This window comes from Schistocerca americana, chromosome X (assembly GCF_021461395.2).
Source record: "Schistocerca americana isolate TAMUIC-IGC-003095 chromosome X, iqSchAmer2.1, whole genome shotgun sequence".
NCBI classification, from domain to species: Eukaryota; Metazoa; Arthropoda; class Insecta; order Orthoptera; family Acrididae; genus Schistocerca; species Schistocerca americana.
The window spans coordinates 915812326-915832547 of record NC_060130.1 but is presented as its reverse complement, the minus strand read 5'-3'; the positions used below and the strand labels follow the sequence as shown (position 1 = coordinate 915832547).

At 37.5% G+C, this 20222-nt stretch overlaps 1 long non-coding RNA gene across 1 annotated transcript; it reads left to right on the top strand.

Annotated features, from left to right (window-relative positions):
• Positions 1-4476: 4476 nt before the first annotated feature.
• LOC124554763 lies at positions 4477-18482 on the top strand. The gene is made up of 3 exons (XR_006968438.1): positions 4477-4595; positions 4669-4764; positions 18376-18482. It is a non-coding gene; the product is annotated as an uncharacterized LOC124554763 (long non-coding RNA).
• The last annotated feature ends 1740 nt before the right edge of the window (positions 18483-20222 follow it).

Genomic DNA, 20222 nt, shown 5'->3' with positions numbered 1-20222 from the left:
CATGTACACCTTCCTGCAATTGACCTTGCTGAATATAGTTGAGCCTGTCAAGGTGTAGCTAAAATCCAGCAGGTCTGGCACTGTGTATCTGTCTGGCACTGTTCTTCAACTGAGAGTCCACATGAACTGTCCTTTTTCAGCACTAAATGTAATATGGCATACCACAGACTGAAACTTCCTGGCAGATTAAAACTGTGTGTCCGACCGAGACTCGAACTCGGGACCTTTGACTTTCGGGGGGCAAGTGCTCTACCATCTGAGCTACTGAAGCACGACTCACGCCCGGTACTCACAGCTTTACTTCTGACAGTATCTCGTCTCCTACCTTCCAAACTTTACAGAAGCTCTCCTGCGAACCTTGCAGAACCAGCACTCCTGAAAGAAAGGATATTGCGGAGACATGGCTTAGCCACAGCCTGGGGGATATCATATCAGCGCACACTCTGCTGCAGAGTGAAAATCTCATTCTGGATACCATAGACTGTTTTATGGTTGCATGATGCCTTGTTGCAGCATTGTGGCAAACGCAGCATTTGCTATCGCCAGCCCATCAGATGCGAGGCACCATGGGTGGCAGGAGATGGGAGTGCTATGTGAGGTGATAATATGGCGGAGCATCATATGTTTGACTTACCTCTGTGCTCCAGATGGGTGAGTAAGCTCTAGGAATTTCTCCAGGATGTCGAAGTACAGTCCAGAGCACGCTGTGGGTTTTATATTCGAGGACATTGCCTGTTTTCACTGTCCTGATATCTTCAAACTCATTGTGGAGACGATTAGTTGGGTGTTTGCGATGTCAGCAAGCAGCTTGTAGCGGCTGAGGAAATCTACGCCGAGGGTTAGGTCCACACGCTGGTGATGATTACCATATGTTAATATGGTGTAATTGTTTGCTGCTGAGAGACACAGAGTTTCAGCTGTCCTATGGTCTATTAACATTATCTAAGGGAAAATGGATAAATCTTAACCTGTGTTAACCAGGTGCCTCAAGCCACAATCCTGTTCCACTATGAACAAACACTCTGATACGGCATTGCAGCTGGGTATGTCTCGGCCCAGTCTCAGCTGGCATTTGAGTGTGAGCATGGTGAGTGACACCTGATCGCTTCGATGCCAAAACAGGTGTGGTACCAACAGTAACGACTTGGAGGTGCTTCTGCAGTCACTGGGGTACCATTAAAACAGCTGTTACTGCATCACCGATTGCACAAGCTGGGTTGCCTGTAGGCATATCTGCTGCTGCTGTAATGCCTGCTGCCCTCGGGCTGTGAGAACACAAACTGATTGACCTGTGTGGTGAGTGCTGCCTAGTTCTGGGCAGCCAAGGTCTGCACTACGTGGTGTAGGTTGGAGTCTGAGGAGCTGGCTGCAGGGGGTATGTGCCACCACACAGGTGGGGGTTCGGTGTCATAGGCTGCTGCAGCCATGGTCTAGGGCCATTCCCAGCATGTCACATACTGGACTGGGTAAGTTTGCAATGGCATCCAACTGCGTATCTGTCTGCACAGCCATTACTGCTTGCGCCTACACAAGGAGGTTGCGCATCCAGATAGTATGCAACACCGAGTCCAGGACCATGTCAGGCTGCATGAGGCTCCACAACTGATGCAGGAACTGAGACGATCTCTGGTCGCCACATTCCTCCTGTCGAAGCAATTGGTGCAAGAGTTGTTCTTCAGATGGCAAAATCCATCAGATTAATTCCTCGTTAAGGAACAAGGGTGGCAGGTGTTTATAATGCCGATAACATAGATGATAAGTATAATGCCTTCCTTAACACGTTTTTTCATTCTCTTTGAGAGTTGCTTTCCATTAGAATGTTCTAAATGGGCTACTATCAGTAATAAGCAGCCCAGGTGGCTGACTAGTGGGATAAGGAAATCGTGTAGAACAAAGCTGGAATTATACCAAAATGTTAGAAGTAGTCACAATCAAGCTACAGTAGCCCATTATAAAAAGTATTGTAAGGTGCTTAAAAATGTTATTAGGAAGGCAAAGAATATGTGGTATGCAAATAGAATAGCTATTCACAGGATAAAGTTAAAACCATATGGTCAGTTGTGAAAGAAGGTCTGGTCAGCAGCACAAGTTCGACAATATAAAGTCAGTTTGTAGTAAAAATATTTATGTTACTGATTAATCAGACATATGTACAGTATTTAACAATCATTTTCTGAGCATTGCTGGTGAATTAAATAGAAATTTAATTTCTACAGGAAATCATATAACTTTCTTGGCAAATGCCTTTCCAAGATTAATGTCTGAAATACTCCTCTGTGATACTACAAGGGGGAGATTTATTCAATAATTAACTCACTGAAGTCTAAGGACTTTTATGGATGTGACGGAGTGCTTAGCAGAATACTAAAGTACTGTGCTGCACATGTTAGCCTTGTATTTAGCCATATTTGTAATTTTTCCTTTAAGAATGGTCAGTTTCCTGAACGATTAAAGTACTCAGTAGTAAAGCCGCTTTATAGAAAGGGTAAAAGGGATAATGTAGATAACTTTAAACATGGTTCTACGCAACCAGTCTTTGCTAAAGTTATTGAAAATGCTGTGTATGTAAGGATAATTCATCATTTTATATCACATAATTTGCTATCAAATGTACAGATTGGCTTCAGAAGTCGTTTAACAATTGAAAATGCTATATTCTCTTTTCTCTGTGAGGTATTGGATGGATTAAACAAAAGGTTTTGAACGCAAAAGGTCATTATTCACATTGTTGAGAATGGCTGTGATGTGGGGTCTGAGTGGGGTACGGTACAATGGGGGGTGCCCCAAAGATCAGTGTTGGGGCCACTCCTGTTCCTTATTTATATAAATGATATGCCCTCTAGTATTATGGGTAATACTAAAATATTTCTGTTTGCTGATGACACTAGCTTGGTAGTAAAGGATGTTGTGTGCAACACTGAATCTGTTTCAAATAGTGCAGTTCATGACCTAAGTTCATGGCTCATAGAAGATAAACGGATGTTAAATCACAGTAAGACTCAGTTTTTACAGTTTTTAACACACAACTCAAGAAATTTCACAGAATGGGCACATGATTAGTGAAACTGAAGAGTTCAAATTTCTAGGTGTTCAAATAGATAGTAAACTGTCGTGGAAAACTCACATTCAGGATCTTGTTCAGAGACTTAATGCTGCCATTTTTACTATTCGAACGGTATCTGAAATAAGTGATCGTTCGTCACAAAAATTAGTATACTTAGCTTATTTACATTCGCTCATGTCTTCTGGTATTATATTTTGGGGTAACTCTTCCCATTCTAAAAGGCTTTTTTGGCTCTGACACTGGCAGTATTGTAAGTTCGCAAACCTCTTATTGACCCCTGTTCACTAGTCTGGGTATTTTGACATTGCCCTGTAGTTTGTTGTTAACAATATCAGATTATTCTCAAGAATTATCAGCTTTCACTCAGTTAATACTAGGCAGAAATCCAACCTGCATTTGGATCGCACTTCCTTAACTCTAGTGCAGAAAGGTGTGCAGTACACTGTTGCAGCCATGCTCAATGAGCTACCACAAGAATTCAAAGATCGTAGCAGTAATCCACACACTTTCAAATAGTAACTGCAGAGTTTCCTCATGGCTCACATCTTGTATTCTGTCTAGGAGTTTCATGGAAAATTTGGCCGGTTCTTGTTACATTGTTGATTACGTCTACTTATACTTATGGCTTAACTTTTTTTGGTTTCTTAACATTTTGTTTTATTTGTTACTACTTTTATGTTGTCATTTCATATAGCCTACTGACACGTTCCATGACCTTGGAGATGTGGTCCTCAATTTGGTTGTGCGGAACTACTCGTGTAAATAAATAAACTGAAACATTTGGGACATTTTACAGCTGTAGTTTTAAGAGGTTTCACAGTAATGTTTTGTTACCTAACTAGCCCAGCGAGTAAACATTGATAGCTAAATCAATACAACCCCTTTTAAATGCACTCAGTTTGGAAGTAAACTGAGTTAAGTAACTATTGACGCATTTTTAAGCATAAAATGTTCGATAGAATATTTTAAAAATATGTCGTTGCTGTACAAAAGTTTGGAAACAATGACTTACCTAAATAAAATAAAAATTACAATAGATGACCTTGAAGTGTCTGATTTATAAAGTTTTACTGAAACTTTACTGCGAAATTTCTCAAAGCAACTAACTTGTCCCTTGCCAATGTCTACAGCTGCGGTCTTCATATCATTTTAAACCTTTATTCAGTTATCGGTTACGTCTTATACATCAACAAATGTCGAAGAACATGTCACATTCCTCTGATAGAAACAAAACGCGAAAGCTCGTTAATGACCACTGATTAGTTTCTCATTCGTTGAAGTATGGTATAAAATTCGTATGGATTCTTTTTTTATTTGTTGCAGTGTCTTGCCTCAGAAAATCCTGTAAATGCAAACGCAATGAAAACTTTGTCAGCTAGTATTATCTTTTTCGCTTCAGGTGCTGTGTTGTCGCTTCTTTCTCAGCGCGAAGCTATTGGGCAGTGGCCGGCGGTGAATATTGCTGCTTGGACGTAAATCTTGTATATTAACTGTCTCAACTCCCAGCATGTCTGGAAACAATGACGAGGCCGTAAGTATTATGTATTATCAATGAAAGCATTTAAATAATTTTTGTCTTCAATAAAAAAATTCATTTCTTGCAGTTTAATCGTGCTGTAAATGAATACATCAAGATTACGGAGAAATGTTTCCGAGAATGTGTTCAGAGCGTTAGAATTCCGGAGCTGACCCGCAAGGAGGTAATTATTAGTCGCAAAAATGTACATTGTTCTGTTTGCTAAACTCATGTACGATGTTCATCAATCCTTTTACTACCTACTATTCACGCATTTTGCGAGCTACTGGTAGGGGTGTTGTTTGTCGCTACAAATAATATTACAATTATTTGTAGCGCCATTACAGCCCTGTTTAATACCATTTTGGACATAACTGATTCTGAATACATCAGTGTGTCCTTTACACCGGGACCCCTCAGATTAGAACATTTTGTGAAGTAAAAGACACGATTTTTAAAAATAAGGTGATCATTAATAGGCAAACTTTGACTAATGCAAAAATTTTTCTGATGTAACTTACTTCAGCAAAGTATACAAAACGAAGAACAGAATGCATGACTTTCGAAATAACGGGAATTATATAATCAGCTTGTGAGCTAAACTCGTACAGAAAAATTAGGATAACTCAATGTCGAGCACGCCCTAAATGTAATACAAGCATATGTCTTTAATCTTATTTTGAATGTAGTGTTCCACTTACTTAGACATTCTGTAACAACATGTTCATTATTATCTCTGTGAACGGAAACTGCACGTATTTGCAGAAGAAATTTATTGTTTCTGTAACAAATGTATTATGTCATATTTCAGTTTGTGCTATTTTATCGTGTATGCTATATGGAAAAATGGTCTAATGCAGGGCTCAGGTGTAAATGATTCTCATTATCTAGTAGATATTCATGACAAATAATTGTGTGATACATTGTTTCACTCTAATTTTTGCGTTTAAGAATATAACAGGAATGAGGTCTATTGGACTATTTTGTTGCAGGTATCTTTCTACACGTGGAGCAGAAAAAATAACAGATTTCCTCTGAAAAATTTATCGACACAAAGTAACTTAATATAAATTTGCAGAGAAGCGCATATACCATGCATACAGACCACATCATCAATGGGACATTAAATCGCACACTTCCTTCTATCTTAAGAAAACGGTGACGTTTGAAACATGCTATCAGATTAAAAATGTGTACTACACCAGGACTCAAACTTGGGACCTTTGCCTTTCAAAGGGATGTGCTGTACCAACTGAGCTATCCAAACATAACTCTTGCACTATTTTTACAGCTTTACTTCCGCCAGTAATTCATCTTCTACCTTCCAAACATTACAGAAGGTCTCCTACGAAACTTGCAGGACTAGCATTCCTGGAAGAAAGGATGTTATGAAGACGCATTTGGGCAATATCCTTTCTTCCAGAATTGCTGGTCTGGCAAGTTTCACAGAAGAGATTCAGTGAAGTTTGGAAGGTGAGAGATGAGGTATGGGGAGAAGTAAAGCTGTGAGGAAGGGTCGTACATGAGTCATGCTTAGGTAGCTCAGTTGCTGAAGCACTTTCCTGTGGAAGCAATGGTTCTGCGTTCAAATCTTGGTCTGCCACACAGTTTTAATATGCCAGGAAGTTTCATACCATTGTATACTCCACTGCAGAGTGAAAATTCATTCTGGTGATACATTCTTCAGATTTTCTGAATTGATTTGTGACTGGAAAAGTGATTAGTTTATTACTCTAACACTGAAAGACTAACAGAATGCTGCCTCATTGCTCTGTCTATTGAAGGTCATCAGTGAATTTTTTCCAGTCAAGGAATTACTGACATAAAATTTTTTAAATTAGTATCAACATGTGGACACACACACAAACACACACACACACACACACACACACACACACACACACACACATACACATGTTGTATTAGACTTACCTCCATAATTTTTTTGTATGATATATTAAATTCTAATATTAATTTTCGTTTTACTTGTATGCAACCAAACAGGGACATTATATGATCATCTTACTGTTACTGAGAGCATACAAAAGCTACAGCTTTAGAAAGAGGTATTCTTGCTCTATCAGCAATATTATTTACATTTTCTACCTACTAATTTATTGTAAGTGTAACCAAGTTTAAACCAGAAGAAGTTAAAATGAGTCTATATACAAGTAATTATTTAGTTAAGACTAATGCAATATATATACTAATGGGAATTTATAATCTCACAAGTGAAATTGTCAGATAATGTGGAATGTTGGAGACCAAAGTCTGAACTTTTTTTAAAAATAGTACCTGAGGATTGTCAACTTCCCCTTGTTTGTACCTCACTATATATCTTTGAGTTAAGGGTGTGGAGTATAAGATAAAAGTACTTTTCCAACTTACAAAGATGTAGACTCACTATTTTAATATTTTAGAAATACCATGAAAGAGTAGATGCACTTGTATGAAATAAAGGACAATATCATTGTAGAGAGTATGCACAATAATTAGTATATGTAAATTGAAGTTGGAGATGGGGAGAAAGGAAAGGGAAGGGATTACTGATGTCTGCTGCATCAGGATATTACATGGAATCAGCTGTGATGAGTGAAAAAATGTACCGGACCAGGACAGGAACCCAGGTTCATCTGCTTACTAGGCAGATGCGTGAAAAAGTGTTATCATAACTGCTCATACTGTCTCAGCATGCCTCACAGCCAATCCACACTTCCACCAAGTGCTATTTACCCACAGTCCCTGTCCATCTCCATAATGCTTGTTACTCTGATATTCCCGCAGGAGGTAGGACATACTTGTGCACCCACACTGAAGAAGGTGGATCCATTGACCATCTAGGCAAATTTGTTATATGAATGCCTGGTGTCTGTTCGTTTGGACATGTCCAGATGCAGCTGACTTCAGTAACCATTTCCCTTTCCTTTCTCCGCACCTCCACCTTCAATGTACATATAATGTATCACAGCTGCGGGTTCCACGTGGTGTCTGTTCTTTTGGACATGTCTGTAAGAACATACACAATGCTTTCATACAATCATTACTTATTTCAATATGATAATGAAAAGCCCTGAGGTGAATAGAAGTAAAGGAAGGATTAATGGTAACAACTTATACTTTGGTTGCCACCCTGCTCAGTTGATGAGTGCATAAACAAATCTAAAAATGTTACTAGGTTTTCAGATAATGTTTTTTGTAGACGAATAATCTAGAATACAGCTGCATTGTCCCAGGGAACTATCTCATACTGGCAGTGCTGCTTGATTGGAATAAAGGGCTGTGACGAGTGGATTGGGGAAGAGGAGAATGTAGGTGAGGGGAGGAGATGGTGGAGTGAAGGGGGGCTAATAACTGTATCAATGGAGGGAGGGAGTTACAGGGGATGGTACAGAGATGTGTCAGTGGTGAGACTGCTCTGTTGTAGAAAGGGGGCATGGGGGAGGGGTTGTGTATGTTACATAACTGCAGAAAGGGGACTTCTTCACTCTACATTTTATTATTGTACCAGGTGAAGTGATCCTACAATCATTCACAAGACAAGGGATGGAGATGGACATGGGTCTGGGAGAGGAACTAGTGGAGAAAGAGTTCAGGGGGATTGTGAGATTATAGAATGTGTTATAGAGACAACTCCCATTCAGAGAAGAAGATATTTGAGAGGGGGAGATCCAGGTGGCATAGGTTATGAATGAGATGTTCAACTTGAGCATTGAGCATACTTCACTAAGCAGCATGTTCTGCCTCTGGTTAGTCAACCCTGCTCTCAGTCACAGTTTGGTGGTGGCTACTTGTTTGTTTGGATAAATGGTTCATAGCCATGCCAACATAAAAGGTTATGTGAAAGTTACAACTGAGCTGGTATATGATAGGAGTGCTTTCACAGCAATAATAGGCAACGTAAGCCCTGGTAAAGAATGTAGCTAAGTTATTCTAGTTCAGCGTGATCTTTGGTAATGAGGATGTTCCTCATTTTTAGTTGGTTTCATGAGTGTGGTTAAAGGATTAGAAGCATTTATGGAGAAGGCATGGAATATCTGTTCGTGAACTAGATTTCTAGGCTACTGACTATCTGTGAAGGCCTTAGTAAGACCTTCAGCATACTGGTCAGTGGATTTTTCAACACTGCAGATGCACTTTCCGTGGGTGGCTAGACATTGTGGGAAATATTTTCTGATGTCAAAAGGATGGCAATCACACAGAATTCATAGTGAACTTTTTGCATATTTCATAATGCACGGTATTTTTGCATATACCACATATGTTATCATGTGATGCGACATGGAATGGAAACATGCCATGTGCTGCACCTTCCTCTTTTAATTTTTTTCCCCAATGACAATTAGATGCACCTGAAAGTGTAATGTAAGCTCAAATGGACTTTGTGATAAAAGTATCAACATGTCAAGTATGAGCTACTTTTTCACACATTTTACAATAGTGTACTAGAAATTTTCAATGTACAAGTAACTATAATAATCTTCCTTGCATTCATTTTGTGTTGCATCACTGTATTTCTAATCTGAGTTAGTGGAATCCAGTACACATGTGCTAGTCTCTTGTCTGCACCATCTTTACATTTTGTTTCTTCTATGTAATTAAATACTTTTTGTTTTATTTATGCATTACGATCCTTTTTCCCACAGAATTGGGTCCCTCTTCCTTCCATACTAAAGTGCACTGAGTTGACAAAAGTCATGGGATACCTCCTAACACCACGTCAGCCTCTTTTCTCCTGGCATAGTGCAGCAACTCAACAATGCATGGATTCAATAAATCATTGGAATTCGCCTGCAGAAATATTGAGCCATTCTGCCTCTGTAACTGTCAATCATTGCAAAAGTGTTGCCAGTCCGGAATTTTTTGTATGACCTGAACTCCCAATTATGTCCCATAAATGTTTGAGGGCATTCATTTTGGGCACTCTGAGTGGCCAAAACGTTCACTGAAACTGTCCAGAATGTTCTTCAAACCAATTGCATAATGCACTGTCATCCATAACAATTGTGTTGTTGTTTGGGAATATGACATCCATGAAAGGCTGCAAATGGTCTCCAAGTAGCCAGACTGCCAGAGATCCCAGTCCAGTCCATGTAAATGCAACCCACACAATTGTGGAGTCATCATCAGCTTGCATAATGCATTGTTGACCACTTGGGTCCATGACATTGGAGGGTCTGCACCACACACGAATCCTACCATCAGCTCTTAAACTGAGGACTCATATGATCAGGCCATGGTTTACTGGTTATCTACAGACCAACTGATATGGCCAAAAGGCCAGGAGTGCCACTGTAGGCTATTTTGTGCTGTTAGCAAAGGTCGTTTGCTGCCATAGCCCATTAACACCAATATTTCACAGCACTGTCCTAGTAGATACTTTTGTCATATGTCTCACATTGATTTCTGCAGTTATATGAAGCAGTGTTGCTATTTTCTTAGTGCTGACAACTTTATGCAAATGCTCATGTTGTCAGTCATTAAGTGAAGGCTGTCACCCACTGCATTGTCCATTGTGAGAAGTAATGCTTGAAATTTGGCACTTTTGGCACATTCTTTATACTCTGGATCTTAGAATATTGAATTTCCTTACAATATCTGAGATGGGATGTCCCATGCATCTAGCCTCAACTACCTTTCTTTGTTTGATGTCGGTTAATTCCTGTCATGAGGTTGCCGGTGTTGTCAGTCATTAAGTGAAGGCCGTCAGCCATTGCATTGTCCACTGTGAGAAGTAATGCTTGAAATTTGGTACTTTTGGCACATTCTTTGTACTGTGGATCTTAGAATATTGAATTCCCTTACAATATCTGAGATGGGATGTCCCATGCATCTGGCCTCAACTACCATTCTGCGTTTGAAGTCGGTTAATTCCTGTCATGAGGCCGCAATCAAGTTTGGATCCTTTTCACGTGAATTACCTGAGTACAAATGATATTTCCACCAATGCACCACTTCTTTATACCTTGGATATGTGATACTAATGCCATCTGTCTATGTGAATAACACTATCCTATAACTTTTGTCACCTAAGTGTATATTTCCTTTATTCCTCTTTTTAGTTTGAATGAGTTTACTGAGTAATTCAGTCAACTATTTGTGGGCGTGCAGCTTGTTAAATTATTAGTAGTTTAATTTCTTCATAAAGGCTATATTTACATATATACTCTCAAAACAATTGTACAGTGTGTAGCACAGATTGCTCTGTAACGATATTACTGATTTTTTGTCATATTGAACTGGTGTGTTGCGTGAGCTAAAAATGACTTTTTATATGTCTCTATACACACACCAATACCTCTTATCTTATTCTTATGATTCCTGTATGCAAGCTAGGGTGGTGGAAGTATAAATGTCTTCTTTATACCCATATTATGTAAATTAACACAACAGGGTTTCACAGCAACTATTTTGTCCTTCTTCCAAGAATTTGCACTCCTGTTACCTGAGTATTTCTGTTACACTTTTGTACGTGCTATACCAACATGTCACAACCCTGGCGGTGTGTATCTGAATTCCTTTGAAGTAAGTTCTCATGCCAGTTTGGTAAGCAGTGGAACATTTTTCTACAATTGGTCACAATACTGTCTTGTATGTGATTTTTTTCTGTTACATTGCACTTTTCCAGAACCTTTCCTACACATCCAAATCTTCCATTCACCTTCCTTAATATCAATTTTATGTGAATGTCCAGTTTTATGACTTCTGAAACTGAAACTGTACAATACATATGAAGAATATCTGTTTGCCAATACCATTGTGCATCACTCAACAAACCCATAATCATTTTCACACCCACTTATTACTGTACTTATGGTACTACTTCTGTTATTAGGCAAAGTGTAATCATACTAAGATTATTTACTGGTGTTTGGTGGAATGAGTCAGCTTCCAAAGATTGTGTCATATGTAATGAGATGCTGAACTCAGAAACTGAATGTAATTTGTGAAGTTCACAGCAATGAGACTTTTGGGATAAATCAATATGTATACAAAAAGGATAGGCTAATGAGAACTGGATATGGTGTATTCAGAGCAGTAGACAAGAAAGTCAACTCCATTGAGACAGAAATTTAAACTGTGTGCAAGAACATTGAGCAAGAATGAACATCAAGAGTTGGCATAAACTTATAACTTGGGTCATCTATCAACCATCAAACTCACCCTCAAATGTAACTGAAATTTTAGACAAAATTCAGCTCACGAATACATACACTTCCAAATTGTACTGTCACCCCCCGGAGGAAACTTTAATCATCCAATAACTGACTAGATGTGACAAGACATCCTGTGAAACAACACTGAATACCGTCTCAGAAAACTGCTTGAGGATGATAGTTAGGAAGTCCACTCCTGACGGGAATACATTTGATTTAATGATATTAAATAGATCTGAGTTTTTTTTAGGGTTGTTCACATTGAAACTGGTGTCAGTGAGCACAAGGCAGTCATAGGGGCAATGGTTACCAAAGTACACACAGAAACTAAAACAAGTACTTATATTTACATGTTCAGTAAAGCAGATAAAGATCTGGTAGTGTCCTATCTCAGGGTAGAGATAAGAAATAGTTCTGGGTATGAGCAAGGAGAGAAACTATGGTTGAAGTTCAGAAAATTAGTTAACCAAACAATGAATATGTATGAATGGCACCTAGTAAAACAATGGTATACATAAAAGCATTCCCAGGATATGTACTGGAAGGGGTGGGAGCGCAACCCATGTTGTTGGTGCCCTTAATGATTACATACTTTGAGACTTCGTAGCAGATGGCTCTGGGTACACGTGTGAGTAGTCAGTACCCATTTTGTTTTCTAGCTTTTTTCAAACTGATATATTGAACTGATGCATTTGTCTGAGTGGTGGGGCAGAATGTGATCAGTTTCTGTAGATTTTTCTGTTGGATGCTGGGGTGTTTGAGTTGGGGGGGGGGGGGGGGGGGGGGTGGGGGGTGGCAGGGTGAGTCTGGGGGTCGGGGCACTTTCCCTTGCCTTTCAGTAAACAATCTCTGAAAAAAATCTAGAGATGAATTCATTACTACACGATAGGATATAAAAAGTGTAAGGCTAATGATGAAAGATGCTAAATTAAATGCTATTCTTTGTCCAACAGGCAGTCCATGAAACCTTCAGTGACTACTTCAGCAGAGCCTTATAGACAGACCTCTTTCAAAAACCAAATAAATTCTGGTTTTATGTGAAAGCTGTCAGTGGCTTCAAAGTGTCCAGACACTCATGGATAACAGATGAATCAAAAAAGAGAGTAACAAAGAAAATTTGAAGAAACTTTTAATGGCTAAGATTGCATTCAATACTATTTATTCCTGATGACCAGTTTCAACAGTTAATACTGTCATATTCTGATCTTGTGTTATATATCCTGTTCCATTATCATTGTATCACCCATGCCATGTTGACATTATAGTGAATAGTATGCAGCAAATTCCACACAGATTTATTAAAAACTGAAACAAGTTTGTCAAAAATAAAAACAATATAGTTAAAAAGCACCTCTGTAGCTAGGGATGTCCACACATGTAACAATCCACTGATGGCTGTTAGATGTTGAACTGCAGAACAGTGTTCATTTCTGCACATGTTTACATTTACATGGCACGTTAAATACATCCTGGATCAACATTCTTTGAAATACATAGTTCAACATTTGCTTGTTTGGTGTGGCAGAATGTGAGATCAGTTTCCAAAGATTTGTTTCTGTAGGATGGGGGTGGGGTGTGGGGGGAGGGGGGGATGGGAGAGGGTTGTGTACTTCAAAGAATGTGGATCCATGAGGTATTTAACTTGTCATGTAAACGTAAACATGTGCACAAATGTACACTGTTACTCAATTCAACATGTAACAAGTATCAGTGAAAAGTTATGTGTTTGGATATCTCTAATTGCACAAGGTGCTTTTTAACTGTATTGTCTCTATTTGTGACACACCTGTTTTTATTTTTAACATACCTGTGCGGAATGTGCTACATACTATACACTATGTGAACATGGTATGTGTGATACATTCATAATGGGACAGGACTTATAACAACAAACATTTTTTTTAAGATCGGAAGATGACAGGCTTTTGAAACCAGTCATCAGAAATAAATTGTACTGCATGTGATCCAGGCCACTAAAAGTTTCTTCAAAGCAGATACAGATTGCTCATTCCCATCCCTAAATATGAGAAATTTCAATAAAAATTTGCTGAATTACATTTTAAAATGTTCTTTCATAGAGAAAGAACCAAATGTACTGCATCAATTGAATGTTCATGCCACTGCAATGATGAGTGGTGTAGATATTAGTGTAAGTGATGTTGAAAGTGGTTGAAACTGCTGAAACTGAACAAGGGAACATGATCCAATGAAATCTCTGTCAGATTATACACAGAATTTGCAACTGAGTTGGATCCTCTCTTATCCATTGTATAACATAGATCCTTTGAATAAAAAACTGTCTCATAGTTGGAAGAAAGCACAAGTAACATTGATCTATAAGAAGGGTAATAAATAGAGTCACCCAACCTACTGTCTAATATTAACATCCCTCTGTCTTCGAATCTTAGGACATATTCTGAGTTGAAAGAGAATGACTTTCTCCTTATGAACCAGCAAGTATTTCTAAAACATCAATCATGCTTCTCTTACACCCTAAAAGCCATGGATCAAGGCAGTTTGGTAGATGCAGTATTTTTTTTTTTTTTTTTTACTTTCAGTAAGCATTTGATGTAATACTGCACCAGTTCTTATTAATGAAAATGTTATCATATGAGGTATTAATGAAATATGTTACTCAATAAAGGATTCCTTGGGTGGAGTGTTACTGACAGATGTAGAAGGAACTTCAGATGTGCACCAGAGAAATGTGAGGGAACTCTTGCTGTTCTTGTTTTACCTGCATAACTTGGCAGACATTAATAATGATAGCCTTGGAATTTTTGCAGGTAATCCAGTTATCTGTAATGAACTTCTATCTGAAGGAAGTTTCAATAATCTCCAGTCAGATCTTCATAATATTTCAAAGTGTAATTTGTGCACAAAATACATCAATGTACAGCATTCTGAATATATGGTGCTAGCAGGTTTTTGTTGTGGTGAAAGTTCTTTGGGATTGTGGGCCCATCAAAAGTCTTGCCATTTTATAGCACTGTTCATTCATTTTGAAGAAGCTGATACACATACAGTAAAACATTTTGCCCACATCAAAAACAGTACAATAACTGTATAAACTGTACGTAATTTTATGTTTGGACAGCTGTCTGAAAATGAACCTGCCATTTGTACACCAGTAATGGCCTAATTTATTCTTAAGAAATAGCATTCCAGACAGCTGCTAGTTCCTTTTTTTTTTTTTTTTTTTTTTATTTGTTTTGTAGACATAACCTGTAACACCCTGCTATAGACGTGTTTTCTAACCTGTAGACACTGCTGCATAGTTTAACATATGAATTAGGCTTATCATTCTCTTTCAGTAATTTAGTAATTATTATGACAGTATGGGGTATCTTAATAAACCTTACAACATCTATGGGGGCTGTTCTTTTTATTCTTTATGCACATATTCTAGTGAAATATTCAGTGTGTAGCCCCATATGACTTGGTATTTTTTAACTGGTAGCACATAAATGAGTCACATATTTGGTTTGTAGGTATTAATGAACATGTAGTAGATGGTAGTGTGTGAAGTAATTGCCTCAAAAGGAGTAATAGGTCCTCAGAAAAAAATCTGCATGTTACTAGGTAGTGAACAAATGTAAATATGGTTAATATGCAAAGTAATGTGTACTATTACTCAAATAACATTCTTGACTTATGGATGTGTTGTCATGAATCTGCACTAATTTTTTGGCCTGTAGCACTACTGTGCCTCTTTCTTATCCTGTCAATCAGTTTCTTCATTTACAACTAACTAACTATAATTCATTCTTCTACACTCATTTATTTTGACTACTGTTACAGGGAGCCACATTTACATAAAAAGATTGAAAGTACTAATTGAAATGATCAAGCAGTGGAAATAATGAAAATCATACTCTTGGAGTTGTACTAGGAAATGTAGTGTGAGACATCTATGACCTGATTAGAATTGCTTGAGAGTTGACATTTCACATGATGGAGCTCGTTTCCTCTAATCAGAGTGCGCATCATGCCTGAACTGCTTGTCATTGGCAAACTGCCACAATAATTGGTCAGTTCACTTTCAATTAAGAACCTACAACATCACAGTGCATCAGCAATTGTTGGTTAATATATTAAAAAACTAAAAACCCGCTTTGATTGCAAAAAAAGCACCTAGTATTAAGTGTTAACCCAGGTTTCAGTATAGATAACTACACCTTCTTCAGAACAACAATAAAACCCACAAGCCTTGAGGCTTGTAAGTGAGCGACTATTTGTGGCTGCAGTTTATGGCGGGTCATGGCCCATCGAACATAGGCCGGTGTGAGGTGGAGCGTACACCATTAAGTTAAGTAGTGGTTTTGACTTTGTACATATGTACTGTTTGTGTTTTCCTTTTCTTTTTCGTTTATAAATGTATAGCTATGGTGTTCTTTTAATCATTGACAAAGGTCTTCTTAGGCACTTGTGGGTTTTATTGTTGTTCTGAAGAAGGTATAGCTATCTACGCTGAAACTTGGGTTAACACTTAACACTAGGTGCTTTTTTTGCAATCGAGGCGGGTTTTTAGTTTTTTAATATCACTTTCAGTTCCCTGTTTGGCATTCTTTCTTGATGTGCTAGGATCCCAAATCACGGGTCTGGCACTTTCATTTCATATTTTGTGATACATGATAATCACACCTCAAACAACACACACACACACACACACACACACACACACACACACCACACACACACACACATAATGATGCTAATGAAAGACACACATTTAATACACAGCACTAACTAAACACTAATGGATACCTCTGGACAAGGTGTGATTCAGCATCACATGTGCAGTTATCATAATCACAGAGATCAGCTTACATTAGATAAGCTTCACACAACATTACATGGAACAGAGTTTCTGAAAGTTGCAATTTATAATTGAGACTGGATAATTACTCAAAAATACAACATGACTCAGTGTTATAGTTTAGTGCAACAGTTAGCATAATAACCTGCCATGTTGAAGGTCATATGTTTGAATTTCATCAAATGATGTGAATTTTTTTTTATTTCTAATTTTAATTAAAAGAATTTGATGATCATTTTTATTCAAATAATTGCTTTAAATGTAATTTTTTGTTTTTAATTCTTTGACACATCATTTTCAGCATCATACTGACATTCTTATTCACTCTTTTTTTCTACCTATCATAATTTTTTCATCTGGAATATGCCTGTGTTGTTCATAAAATGTAGCCAAGTGCCAACCAGGATTGTTCATCCATTGCTAACATAGCAGCTCATGTAGATAGTGAGAGGATAGGTTCAGGTAACCAATGAGAGCAGAAATTACAGTTTGCTTTTAGCACTGAAACTGAACTTTTCCTGTCTTCTCTTTGCTTATAGATGTTAGCTTTAATAACCATGAACAAAGAGATCACAATTTTAGTTCTACTGCTGAATATTGACTATCGCTTTCTTGGATGCATTACAGATCATGAGGATACGCTTAGCTTAAGATATGAGTTTAAATTCAGGGATACAAAATGCATGTCCTGCCACAGTTCAGTCATTGGTCACCGAAAATCAGTTGTCAACAGAGCATCTCACATTTCTGACATACCTTTTGGGGGCCACTTCTAACATTGTTCCATGTTCCACATTAACTCCATTTGTGAAGTAACTTGTTATGTTTATGTGTTACCCATAACTGAGCAGTAGCTGGTGGCTGATATGGTAACACCATAGTGGCAAGTGAGAGACATCAGCTACCAAGTAATTTTAAATGGCCAATAAGTGGTCAACCCCAAATATACAAAAAATATGTAGGTTTGTCAAGATGGAGTTTGCACTAAGTTATAGAGGAAATTGTGGCAAATTTTATGACATTAGTAAGAAATTTTTAGATCTTCATAGGTACAGAGATGTGACAGTGACTTTTTTATTGTTTTAATGGAATAACATATTTTGTATGTTGTACTGCAAAGAGCCTTAAAGAGGACTTAAGTAACATAAAATGTGAAGAACTTGTTAAAGAGCAACATAAAATCCTCATGAACAACTGTCCCACAAAGGAAGTAGAGGTCCCATGAATATTTTTTGCCTTGTTGTCCATTATAACTTAGCAAAACCTGCACTTCGATATATTTACTTGTTCTGGATTTATTTGGGGTGGTTCATCTTAGCTTCCTCGCCCTGAGTCCCTCATTTATGACAATGGAAACTATTTTTATACTTTTCAGATAAAGAGAATGTGAGTATACTTTCTGTGGTTCTAGTTTCATTAATATGTTATAATATGCACTAAGTATCCAACAACAATAGTTCCTCACACTTTTATTGTTTTGTTAGTGAAAAACTGCTGATTTCCAATCAACTGACATCATGTGAATTTGCAGCATCATTTATAGTACAAGTAATGATTGTACATTGTCTATCATATAACACCCTATTTTCAGTAACATTACTTTTTTGTAAAAGTGTATGGCTGGTTTTGGCTTAGTAGCTTATGTCAATTTGCATTATACTATGTATCTACTGATAACTGGTAAACAATTTAACCATCTTTTTTCAGAATTTTATACTTTCTGTTAATAATACCATGTGTAAGGGTTTGTAACCACCAAGTTATTGTTGTATTTCCACAAATATGGGATCTGAAACATAATTGTTGTCTTATTGGGTTTCAGTCAAATTGTTTGGAGTCCTGTGTCAGGAGGGAAATAAAGTTGTACAATCAGAAGCTGAGCGAAAAATCAAGATATTCTAAGAAGAAATAAACAAAGTTTGCAGTGTGTTCATGTTTAATCTAAATATGGTGTACTTTATGAGACATTTGTTAAAGTATAATATTATGTGAATAAATGTATTATGAATGTGATGAATATTTTTTGAGTTTAATTTAATTTACCACTTCATAATTATATTTTCAGTTATTTGGAAGATGACTTATCACCACATATCAAGCTGTAGAAGGTCATCCTCTTATCAAATGATAAGTCAGTAGATATCCTGATGTTAGGGCTTCTCTCTCATTTCAACTTACTGATTTTAGAAAATGATCTCACTGTTCCATATTTAAAGAAGACACAAAATATCCATAATGGCCACATCACCAATACATACCACATTTAAATTCTGTAGAAAGGGTGGGTCCTAGTTTAAGAACATTAATGAATTATCACAACTTATGGAAATAATTAACACTGTCTTCAACTTCTAGGGAAGTGTATCCAGTTCCAGCTCTTGAGCAGCTATTCCCATCAAGAAGTAGCAATGTGAATAATAGCTAGAGGGATTTGATGATCAAGAGATCTATGGATTTATCTGCATGCATTCTTAAGTAGAAAACTCACTAAATTTTCCTCCTGATGAAGATACAGATATTATTTATCAGATTATGTAAATAATTTATACAATGAAGAAAGCAAATAACAGTTAGAGACAGCAACTCACAGCTGTGCACACTCAATGGAAAAAGAACTTAAACACATAACTTCAAAACATTTTCCTTCAAATGACTTGTCTTTGTCACTTGATGACATTAATTTTTGCACTCCCACTTCTTAGCTTCATATTTATTTGGTTTCTCACTTTAGATTAATTATGGAACATCAGCTTTGTTGTTCTCACAGTAGTCTCCTCAAATCCTAGCCTGCTCAAAGCTGCCCCATTGTATCTCTGTCACATGTACCTTGTCCTGAAACTGAGAATGATTTATCTGCTATTGCTATCCTCGTCCACTGATCTCTCTCCTTCTGTCTCGATCCCATCTCTTCCCTAATACACCTCACCTGCTGCAGCCAAGGTAATCACTCCTATCAGCCAGGCCACTGGGAAGGAGGGAGAATTTAGTCGTGTGTGTGTGTGTGTGTGTGTGTGTGTGTGTGTGTGTGTGTGTGTGTGTGTACTACGTGACATTTATTTGCAGATATGTGAGTGCCTTTCCTAATTTTTCTAGCTTTTAAAGTTTATAATTGCTTTTCTTTGGTAGATTCTAAAGAACTTGTGTGTGATTTACTCCCTGTTTTAATCACATTGTAGATCCTTCAAACTAATTTTGCCCAGTAGGAAATTACAGGTCACACGTCTCTACAAGAAAGTTAATGAAAATAGTTGATGAAAGTATCATCCACTATTCTGACATTCATCTGTTGTAGGATATTACATAAATATGAATAGATATCTTGAATGGAATGACCTAGATGCTACCCAGTACGTATTCTGAAAACACTTGTGATGTTAAACCCAGCTTTTAATTATCTCTTCAGACTTGCTAAGTACCATGGATCAAGATAATCAGGTGGCTACAGTATTTCTTTACTTTCAAAATGTATTTAACTCAGTACCAAAACAACTTTTGTAAAATATGATCATGTAGGGAATCCAGTAAAATTTGTAACTGAACTGAAGAGTCCTTGGTAGGGAATGCTGAGCATGTTATCTTAGATGGAGAGTCATCAACAGGTGTACAGGTAACTTCAGGTGTGACCTGTGGAAAAGTGATTTATTTATTTATTTAGCATCCAACAGATCA